General features: G+C 37.5%; 1 pseudogene; it reads left to right on the plus strand.

Annotated features, from left to right (window-relative positions):
• The window catches only part of LOC122810580, a 142087-nt pseudogene extending 130201 nt beyond the window's left edge, over positions 1-11886 (plus strand).
• Positions 11887-12335: the final 449 nt, after the last annotated feature.

Below are 12335 nucleotides of genomic sequence, written 5' to 3' on the forward strand. Positions count from 1 at the left end.
CAAAGTGATGTTGGGTGTATCCAAAATATAATTGCAATAATTACATTGGCCACATCTTCTAGTGCCTGTCCTCTTCACATTAATGTTTTTCTGGAATTTAGATTTTAATTCAATTATTCTTTTAAGTTATTTCCAGTTTTATACACGAAGTGTGGCTCATCAGTAATCTTGCTTTTAATGGTCTGATCACTGGTCATGATATTCCAATTTGTGGTAATAATCTTTTTTACCTCTTTTGAATATTTACCATATTGGATAATACATGACCTTGTGTATGTGTTTGTATTTTTGCTCTCAGCCGCTTCCCTCTGACCCACTATATTCGAACTAATATCTCCTCTTGGTGTAGATTTGGATATACCCACCCCAAAAGTGGCTTATATTTTAATCCCCATTCATTCTTGACATATCCTGTAATGTCTTTCACCATATTGGGTGGATATCCCTTGTCCAAGAACAATCGGCCAATATATTCCAATTCTTGGTCCACTATATGTCTCTCAGTAGTCATGCAGCACCTAATGCACTGCCCCTTGATAATGCCTCTCTTGGTGTTATATGTGTGTGCACTACTATAGTGCAGGTAGCCATTACTGAAAGTATCTTTTCTGTGGATTTTGGAGTGAAATTCATTGTCCTTGCTGTAGATCTGGACATCCAAGTAATTTATACTGTGCCTATCATATTGATGGGTGAATTTGAGGTAATCCGTAGTATTGTTGATGTAACTAATGAATTCATACAATACTTCAACTTCACCTTCCCAAAGTATAAAGATATCGTCCAAATAACGGACATATCTTTTAATAAAGGACATCCAATTTGAATTTAAAATGAATTCCACTTCCCAATCCAACAGTACCATATTGGCATAAATAGGAGCACAGGCAGTGCCCATGGCTACCCCGTTTTCTGTCTATAATACTCCCCCTCATAATAGATGTAATTATAGTCTAGAACAATGTCCATAAATTCTGTAAGGAGAGAGATGTCATCCTGGCCTAGTCCACTCACCCTGCGCATACTACTAATAAATCTAGATATTCCGTCATCCTTAGGAATACAGGAAAATAAATCCTGTACATCTATTGTCACATAAATTAATCTGGGGGACCATAGTTCCTTTTAAACAGGCCCAGAAACTCCCAGGAGTCTTTCATAATATGTTCAACTATATCATAAATATGTTTGAGTTTATAGTGGATGACTTGTCCAAAGGTAAAGGCTTTACTGGCACTGCCAGATATGATAGGACGAAAGGGTGGATCATATATATCCTTGTGGACCTTAGGAATGCCCGTAATAGTCGCCAGAATGGGAAATTCAACTTTAAGAAATCTATATAGATCTTCATTTATTCTATTTTCCACTATGAATTCTTCTAAGTATGAATCAATTCGACTGTGGGCTATGTTGACCTCATTTATAGAAGAGGGAGTATACTGTGTGGAATTATTTAGAAGATTGAAAATTTTACTTTTATATTGTTCCTGATCATAGAATACTATTCCCCCACCCTTGTCCGCAGTAAGAATGCGAATATTATTGTCACACAGTGCTTGAATAGCATCCATCATGTCATTACCAAATTGTTGCCCTTTGTATTTGTACTTACATTTGTTATATAAGGAATATACCTCAGTATTTACTACATTTTCAAAAGATGTCAGTGTGTTACACATGGGTGGAGTGAAAGTACTCTTTTCTTGAGTCCCTCAATCTGATTTGAACTAATACTGTTCTGATTTTTAAAAATATACCCAAATTTAATTTTCTCATAAACAATTTTAATTCAACTAGGGTATCTGTTATATCAAACTTGGTGTCAGGTATAAATTTCATACCCTTAGAGAAAATTTGAAAAATTCGGTAATACCGGATGAGAAGTATGGTTATAAATCTTAATATCTCCACAGGAGTGTAGAATACTATTTTCCTTGGCATCTGAGTTAATACTTCCTCTGTAATACTATTAGGAACAACATCTAAATATCTGGGGTTGGAATTATGAAGATTCACTGATGGTTGTATCTCCGGTTCCTCCAGGAGTTCTTTCTCTCCCCTTCGGTTCCACCGTTCTCCATTTGTCCCTCCCATTGTCTAAAAACAGTCATCTTCCCAGTTGTATTGATTAGGATGTCCTTCATCCTGTACAACTTCACTAACATAAGCAGCAGAGCGATTTGTGTATCTATTTTTGTAATAAATTTACCATCATGCCCATTTTTCCATCTGTAAGCTGTCCCCTTCTCATATTGTACTATATCCCTTTGTAGTTTTTATACTTCCTTTCATAGGTCTTTTGATACATATTTTCCGCATATTCATATTGTTTAAAATAAAGTTTGTCCCACTGTGTAAACATTAAATCATCCTTAATCTGTTTATCCAATCTGTCTATCTCATTAAGCAACGTACTAATTTTTGAATCATTACATTCCACAATAAATCTGATAAACTTCCTACCAAACTCATCAAACATATCGTTGCAAATCTTGATATTCTGTGCATTCATTTCAATCCCCAATGGTTCCTTAAAGAACCGCAGCCCCATGGGTACAATCCCACTTTCCAAACATTTGTGCAAATATAAATTTTCAACCTGAAGGTTTTTAACCTTTGTTAAATTGTTACCAAAAGTGAAATTAACTTTTTCAAGGATGGGTGATTCCTCCTTCACCAACAGAATAAAAATTTGAAACCGCTTGTGGAATGTCCTTGAAATCAAGCGGCATATCCATAAATTTATCTAAACAATAATCTTGTCTTTTCAAACGATCCACTTGAGTAGATGCAGCAACTTCATTGGAAATTACAGTACCTTTCTTAGGTGCCTGAATGGCGCCTTTCCCTTTGTCCTCCCCACCATAAGTACGAACCGGTGGAAGACGTTTAGGTTTGGCACCTGATATGAGACAACGGTCGTCTTCTGTGTTGTCTACATTGCCTGTCGTAGTATTTGAAGCTGAAAAAGCCACGGCTGCCCCTTCGTCACATACATCCTTCCTCGGTGTTCGCCTGGACGGTAAAGGGGAGGAAAACCTCCTCTGTGCGTTAGGAATATCGTCACTGGCGTTACCCATAGAGGAGTGGGTGAACGTAGCAACCTGCGGGTTAGGTTGAAACTGTTTATTTGGAGCAGTACTAGCCGGCGTCAGTAGTTCAACAAGTCTAGTAATTTCCCTCAAGAATGGTCATCTCAGAATCAATTTTATCTATCTCCTCCCTCAACAGGAGATTGGAAACATTAAGCATCTCCTGCATGGAATCCATCGAAAACAACGTAATAAAGATGATAATCCCAGCGAAACAACAAAATTGCAAACACACCAAAGGTGAATGAACGCCAGGAATACAGGATACTGTGCTGGAAACACTTAATTTATTGACATAAAATAGGTTGAGCGCTTTCTACAGAAGTAAATCTGTCTTCTTCAGAACATCATAGCATGGAATCATGACGCTTATATATCATAATTGAAGTAAAAAGCCCGCCCTAAATTGTAATTAAACAATAAATCAATTATTAAAACAGTGCTATCTTACACATTTCATACAAATGCAATGTATACATCTTGCTACATAACCACACTAAAAATATAGTTCATATAATTTACGAACCCTACTAATCTAAAAAGCAATAAATATCTAAATCACTATTTTATATATACTAAATAAGCAAAATCACAAATTATTAAAAACAGTTATATAATGCCATTGGATTATTTTTCTAAAAGTGGAATAAAATGCCTTCTAAAGTGGCTATCAATCAAGATATGTATAATATATATCAATCATGATATATAAGCGTCATGATTCCATGCTATGATGTTCTGAAGAAGACAGATTTACTTCTGTAGAAAGCGCTCAACCTATTTTATGTCAATAAATTAAGTGTTTCCAGCACAGTATCCTGTATTCCTGGCGTTCATTCACCTTTGGTGTGTTTGCAATTCTGTTTAAAAATAAACTTAAGCTCTTCCTTAAAGCACATTGGATATGCCCCTGTACTAAACTTGACTGAACAATGCTCTCGCCACTTGATTCAACCCCACCTTCACATCTCTGCAACAATCTCTTCTTAACAACTACCGTTCTACCTCTCCCACACAGTCTTACCTATTTGTGTACTCACTAAAAAGGGACATGCTTTACTACTTGATTTTTTAAACACCTTTAACTCCATTTTACTTTCCTTTTATTCCTCCTTTCCTATCTACAATTACATTATACAAGTTCTGCTATTAATCCTTTTGAACGTCTAAGTCTTGTCAATATTTTGTATTTTTTTTGATATTCTATATACCTATGACCACGTATATTGTCTTCGTAATGATGAATATAATTGCATCTGATATATGTACTTCTGTAGATGTGTACTTTAGTGAATCTGTTTTGGAGCTTATCTCCCCGGGCCTCTACTGAAATGGACATATATCCAGCTAGACTAGCCCGGTCAACAAATGTAAAATAAAAATAAAATAAAAAAAAAATAAACTGATTGGGACCTTAGGGTAGTTCAAATAATCAAACTGTTCAAATAATCAAACATATAATTGAACCAGACAAAAACTACTAAAATCTTGTTTTTTTCTGCATGCAGGAATATACTTTATAACCACTCAGCGATTTTAGTGGACAATAAAGAATATTTTTCACACACGAGCTGGTTACAAGTCCAAAAAACATGCTCAAGTGAATATATATAATGTTTACATATTCAGACTTTATGATTTTTCCCACCTGAAAACTTTGGAAGGCTGGTTCGGATAACTGTCGTTTCTAATAATCGACGTTCGGATGATTGACTCTACTGTATAACCATTATCTCTTGAAACCTGATTGTCCTTTAGCAGGTGTGCAAGGTATTTGTTTGATCAGGTCACCTTTCCATTACATCCAAGTGGCACCTCCAGGTACATCTGTAGTTAACTCCTACTGACATCTCTAGGCATCAAGTATTGCTTTTTCATATTTGCATCAATAATTCCAAAACCATGCCATGTGCAATGTTTAAAATATTTTATCTTAAAGCTTACACAATGGCAAACACAACTGCATTAATATTTGACATCTGTCTATTACTGGTAAATAGATATTAACTGTTGTTTTTATGATAATTTATACAGATATAATTTTCACATTTTTCTAAATATCTCAACAACCAAGTAACACAGACAGAACTCCTTAGCCTCATATGAAAGCTCTCAGCTAGCTGAATAAAATACTGCTGACTATATGTGTGTAACTTGAGTGGTTGCTGAGATATTGTAAGTTGTTAGCAAAATATTACAAATATAATATTTACTGTATTTACTGTGACTTATAAAACTCAGTTTAAGATCTAGAACCTAAAGAATACTACCTCTATAAAAACAGTTTGTGTTGAGAAGTTTGCCATTTATACTTCTTTCATAAAGCCTATGGATCCAGAAATATGAACATATGTTTGAAATGTTTGGACATAATTTGATTCTGTCGACAGGTTTAGACTCCACCCATTGGAAGTTACAGTGCAAAATTCCTGAGCTCCATCGGAGTGAATGAGTTAAGCCATGAATTAACTAGTTCAATTGAATGGCTCAAAACTGCAATGTTACCTGATGTTTTGTGACCTTAAGTAAATTATTAGGGAAGTGCAAGACATAAATCTCCATTTGAGCCTGTCCAATTGATTCCATACATTAAATCATGCTTTGCTAAAAGGAGACCCAGTCATATGTACCTTAACTGAGGGCAAACCAGTAAATGGATGGCTCAGTGGACTGAGTTAGCAATGTATGCTGAACAGATCTAGATCTTATTAGCTACAATACTAACTCAGTCTTAATTAGTGTGTGTGTGTGTGTGCGTGTGTCCCTGTCTGCCTATCTCTTTATGTATAAGTGCATGTTTGTGTCAGAGTGTGTGGTCATGTGTTTCTTGTCTGTGCATATGTGTCCCTCAGTAATAGTGTTTGAAATTAATTTCAGAAAGCAACATGTAGCACTGTAGTACTTAAATAATTGGAGGTGGCACATTCTGCTATTTTTTTTATCAATCAAAGTGTTTATTTTAACAGCAAGGTGCTATTATGCTATAATCATCACTATTTTAAAAGGTCTGAACTGGACTTCTCTAACTGACTGGGGTTCTGATGGGAGGGGTGACATTTTGTATGGAACTACATATCAATGGACAAGTAGCATGAAGTATTTTTAAATAATTCTGAAATTAAGTGTGATGACGCACCACCGCTGGGCCAGTAATCAAGGAGCCTCAATCCTCACCACTGTCACCAGTGGGGGATGTTTACTGAAAGGATAACAGGTACATGCACAGTATCTCCAGATGCAGCTCTCTGCATCAAGCACAATCAAGCACAATTTCCCTTGACAGTACAGATGGAACACAGTCAGTCTGAGGCTGGTTTCTCCCTCTTTCTCCAGATCCCCAATAAGATTCCCCACTGGAACAGCTACAGAGTTGAGATCTCAGCTGAGTGTCCAAGCCAAGACCTCCAGCACCCTCTCTGTCCAACCAGTGTTTCATGTCCCTGTCCAAGTAGCTGACCCACACACTCTTTGAGATTAGATGTATACAGATACACACACACACACACACACACACACACACACACACACACACACACACACACACACACACACCTGGAAAGGCTGACACAGGTTTACTAGCTATACTCCCTTCTGCCCAGACTATAAGGTAGTTATGACTGCCACCAGACACTCCTGCCTGCTACCTTAAGGGTTTTCCAAGGGTACCTAATATACTGAGTGAAATTAATGTTAATAGAAATGGTAGTTTGACCAAGAGCAAGGCTATTATGAGTGGCCCACACAGTGTCACCAAATAAATATGCAAGTACTCTCAAAACTTAAATATCCCTACAAAGATCAGTCACAATAAAAGGTTTAAATATATTTAATAATAAATAATAAAAGAGCAAGAAAATACTAAGTATATATATTCACAATGGCATCAGAGTTCAAAACACAGGAAATATTTAAAATAACACTAAAGGACAGGCTCAGATAAATAAAGAAAAACAATATCTAAACTAAGCTTCACTATACTCCTGACTGAATTTAAGAGAATCACTATTCCCTACTTACTTAACAGAGCAAGGCAGATGATGTGGTGAATGGTCCTTCTTGTTGTCAGCCCCAAGACAGAATATAGAATGCTCTGTCTCACTAAGAGACTTCTCAAAATGATATCTAAAATATTACTTCTGAGATAGCTTGCAGAATGACATCACTTCTAGTCATCTGACTTCTAGTTCCAATGCAAACCCCCATTGCTGGAAGCTGGCAAGCTTTATTACCTAACTGTAAAAATACACACACACACGGGCTTTTGCTCAGATCTGTGGCAGGTGCTGGAAGTTATAAAACAATTGCATACCTCCACACTTCCAGAGTAGTAATTAGTTTACCCCAAAGATAATACAGAAAGCTTCCTAGTACAGACTTTGAGTCTCTGGTTGCATTGAAACCTGTGAGATAGTATCTTTATGGTCTAGCCTATAAAGTGATTTAATTTCAGATATATTTTAAAGTTTGCTGGACTGAGGTTAACCTCCTGATTTCCAGTTTCTTCTGTTAAAACATAAACATTTAAACAGTTATAATAATGCATCTTTCTGATCTCTCCAGTAGGGCACACTGTGGATACATTTCAAACACAAGCACTTTACAAATACCTTTTCAACACAAATGTCTGTAAAAATCAGTTTGATATATACATGGCATACAGTTCTAATACATTTGTAACACAAGCATCTTGTATAAATCAGTTTGATATTCACAAATGACATATAATTATTTACAAAATTCCAGTTAGCTGTGCTGGCAGTACCTCCTTTCATCACAATCAGCATTTAGCAATGTAGTACCTTTCTGTTTGGTCTGGAACTGTGATGTCCTGCTTTCCGTTTTATGAGATGGAACAGATGTTGACACTCTATCCCTGTTCTGGGCTAATAAGCACTGTATCTTAAATGGACATTTATGACTGGATCTTGGATGTGGGAAGGTCACTGCTGAGGAAAGAGAAAAAGGTTTCACTTTCATGTTGCTTGACAATGCTTAACTGTTAACTAATACCTTCTTCTATTTTTACATTTCAACATTTTGACTGCCATGGCTTGAATACCATTTTGACAGCTGTCAAAAAAGAAGTCTAAGCACAATGTTTGACAGCTGTCAAAATAGTTATCGAAGTGTAGGAATTGAGCCCCTCTCCTACTACCCATAAGGGCTATGCATACATACCGTCTGTAATAAATTATAAATATGCACACACAGGATCATACCCTCAGCATAGCAATAATCTGAGAAACTCATATTTTACATGCATGTAATGTTGCTAAACATAGGTCTGCTTAAATAGCCATGGTTTATTATCTGTCACACCCAGAATGTTGTCTAGCCATGGGCAAAGGTTATAGATATAGACAGTTTACAGTAACTAAGCAACATAAGTAACCAAATTACCCACATAAAACTCATGGAAACAAGGAGAAAACAAGGACTTCTCCCAGACAGCAGAAGGAGATCAGGAGATACTCATGTTGGCTTGCTGAAAGAATTCATAGTTGTGTAAAATTAAACGTCTGAAAGCCAGTTTTCAGTGAACTTCAAGGTATATTTTTGCAGAGGGCAAGCCCTCTATACCCTCAATGTGAGGTGACACCCCCACTTCCAAACTTGCATATAACAACTTGTATACCAACTCTATGGTCACAAAGCTGTGAGAAAAGTGTAATCACTGTTATCACTAAAAATGACCTTCAGCAAAATTACTGTGTTAAACTGACACTCACTGAAAGTACCTTTGTACATCTATCTGATTATTGTCAGAAAGGAACCCTGACCTCCAGAGTAATGACATACTAATGCTGATCACTGCATAACCATTCTGTCCCATTTCCAAAATTCAGAGATAGAACAAAGATGAATAAAAGTGAAGATTATTTTTCCAGACGGCATCATGTTTACAGTTCATGCAGCATGTACAAAACTAAGCTTAGTTTCCAGCAGTATGCAAACATGGAATCACACCAGCCAAAATGCATCTTTATATAGTTTTTAAGAAAAAAAATGTATTGAAAAATGAACACTATTTATTTTATATTTGTTAACCGGGAAAGTCCAACTTGGAACAAACCAATTTTCAGCAGAGGTCCGAGGAGAAATGCTCCAGATGCATGTCTTTGTAACGTTGGAGGAAACCGGAGCACTTGGAGGAAACCCACATGAAAGCAGAGAGGACATGCAGACTCCACACAGAAAGCAACCCAACCAGGAATCAAAATGGAGAACATCTTGCTGTGAGGCGACAATGCTACCGCTGCACCACTGTGCCGTCCAATATCAGAATATCACAGTAAACATCACTTTGAATCCATTTTAAAGTCATAAACATATAAAGTAAAATTGTTCATATAAAATTAACAATTAACAATTAAGTTCAGAATGTATGATGTTTTGAATCCTCTGCTTCTTCAATAGCTTCATCCTCCACTTCCTCCAGATGTTCTGAATCACCTGCCTCCTCAGTGGCTTCTACTTCACCTCATCATGTTCCTGAATAATTTGATCTACCATTGGAGTCCCAGTGCTCTCCGATATCACTTTATGCAGATGGTATCAGTGGTGCTACTTCATAGTTACAACAAGTGAAGAGAAAACCAAAGATCAACACAATTTCAACAGGCACAGTGAAGCAAGCTTTTAACACCGGTGACAAGTTGCCATAGCTGATATGCAAACCACTTCTTCAGCCCAAACTGCCTGTGCTTTCATCGGTGCATATTTCTCCAATTGTTCCACCAGTACCTTCAAATACCATCATCATCCAACCACTGCCATCAGTACTACCTGTATCTAAGCAGCAGCCTATTGGTGTTCAGTCTGCACAGATTAATAGCCACCCACTATTGCTTTCACAGCCCACTATTATGCATCTTCCATCTCCACCACTAGTTGCTGCCTAGCCAGTTGTTACTGTTCCTAGTGGGACACCTCAGCTTCAAACATTTAACGTACTGCAATCTGCGGACTACACCCCACCAAACAAAAACATGGCAGAAACAAAGCCACTAGTTCAGACATCTGCCGAATGGAGCAGCACTAGCACAGATGTAACAATACTCAGGTGGCAGCAGCGGTTGATTAAGAATTGTGAATCAGCCAGCATGTCACAGAAGAAGAAGAAGGAGTATATGCTGACCTTAGAACAACAGCTGAAGGCTTTGTTATTTGAAAATGAGAAGCTGAAGAATGAAAATGGGTCCTTAAAACAGCAGTTGGAAGAGCTGTCATGTCAGAATCAGTATCTTAAATCTGTGGAGCCTAAGAAAAGGGCAGTGTGTATGATGGTTGCCATAGTCTTTTTAGCACTGAATTTCACTCCTACAAGTGTTTTTCAGAGAGGTCCAGCTAAAAATGATGCCGATAAATGTGCCGCTCACCTGGGTTGCCATCTTTTGGAATTTTCTGTAGTTCATCAGGAGCCTGAGGATCATTTTCAGATTGTAGAACAGAGGCCTACCTCAGATCAAAAGGCTTTGATGGTTGTGAAGGAGGAACAACTGTTATATCTGTCAGCACAGTCATGTCAGCCACAGATTAACCACTCTGGGTCCCTCAGACTCGCTCATGAGCTCAGAGGCTGGGTACATAGATATAAACTACAAAGAACAAAGTTAAGGAGAACATCTAATGGCCACTACAAGACACAGTCCGTACAGAAGCTAGATCAGAAAAGGCATGATGTCAGCTCAGTAGTCACCGTCCTGTACACAGATCACAACCACACGTTTGCCAGGAGTGAATTGCAGGTTTATTATGCTCCACACAGGAATTACCAGGATTTCTTTGAAGCCATCCACAGGAGGGGTGACACATTCTATGTTGTTTCTTTGTGCAGGGACCATCTGTTGTTACCAGCTACAGCTCACAATAAAACAAGAAGGCCTAAAATGTCCCTGTTGCTGCCTGCCATGAATGTGACCAAAATCATCTTAAATGGGAGTGACTATGAGGTAATGATGCAGATCTATTGTGAGGTACAAGACACAAAAACTCTGCACATCAAGGCCTCCCTGATCCTATTGTTTCTATGTGAACATCAGGGACCCCAGAATAGCTCATACTATGGAGCCCCCTACACTGCAACTTGCACTTCCCCGTTTAGTACCATCTCGGGCAGTGTCCAGTAACCTAAAGATGTGAAGTCCCCACTGACAGATCCCACGGTAGCACTGACATCATTGGAATGTGCTATTTTTATTACCATGGACATGGAATAATACAAGTGAATCCTTGAATGTGAGAGAGATGGTGAATATACTATTAAGAAAATCTGTGATTGTTGTGTAGATTTTTTTCCTTTTTTTTTCCTTTTAAAGATTGTTTTTATAAACATCTTGTTCTTGTAGTGGACTAGATAGTATGCTAGGAAATTAATGCACAAAACCTTAGACTGTTATTTTTTTGGTACAAGACTCGGGTTTATAAATTCTGAATGTATCATGAACAACTGAAAAAAAAATGTAATGCCATTGTTGATGTGACTGGATTGTGTTTTTTTTTATTTTTTTATTTATTTATTTTTTTGTATTTAGTTCTTTTTTGGAAAATGCCTGCTGTAGTATCTATTTTAAGTACAGACAAATTGATTCACTAGAACCCTTCAGTAGTTTCATAGATTTGGAAGGCTTGTCCTAAGGTCTTCTCAGTCTGCAAGATTTAATCAGCCCAGCTCAGAAATCTTGTTTTTAAAGGGAGTCAAATTTCCCCATACTTCAGCCATACTCATAAAATGAGCCTTTGCCCATTGGGATGGAGCAGTATTGTAGCGGTAGCATTGTTGTCTCACAGCAAGAGGTTCTCCGGTTCGATTCTCGGCTGGAGTGCCTTCTGTGTGGAGTCTGCATGTCTTCCCTGCATTTGTATGGGTTTTCTCTGGGTACTCCAGTTTCCTCTCACGTTACAAAGACATGCATCTGGAACATTTCTCCCTGGGCCTCCACTGAAAATTGAATTTGTTCCAAGTCGGACTTTCTCTGTAAATAAATAAATAAATACATGTAACAGCTACATAAATCTCTCCCATATTATTTACAAATTTCTATGAGAATGCCTGTCTTTACCAGTACATATTATTAGTTAATACCTATGGGTCCTCACATGCTCATAATGCAGAATCATAATGAGAGCAGGAGTGACAGACCTCAGGACTCTAAAATGAGGAACTTTCCTCATATGTATTTCTAAACACAGTTTCATAGTCTTCCCCACTTCCTTTACTACTCTTGTCTCCAGCCTCCT

This window comes from Protopterus annectens, chromosome 9.part0, assembly GCF_019279795.1.
Source record: "Protopterus annectens isolate FY-2018-M chromosome 9.part0, PAN1.0, whole genome shotgun sequence".
Taxonomy (NCBI): Eukaryota; Metazoa; Chordata; order Ceratodontiformes; family Protopteridae; genus Protopterus; species Protopterus annectens.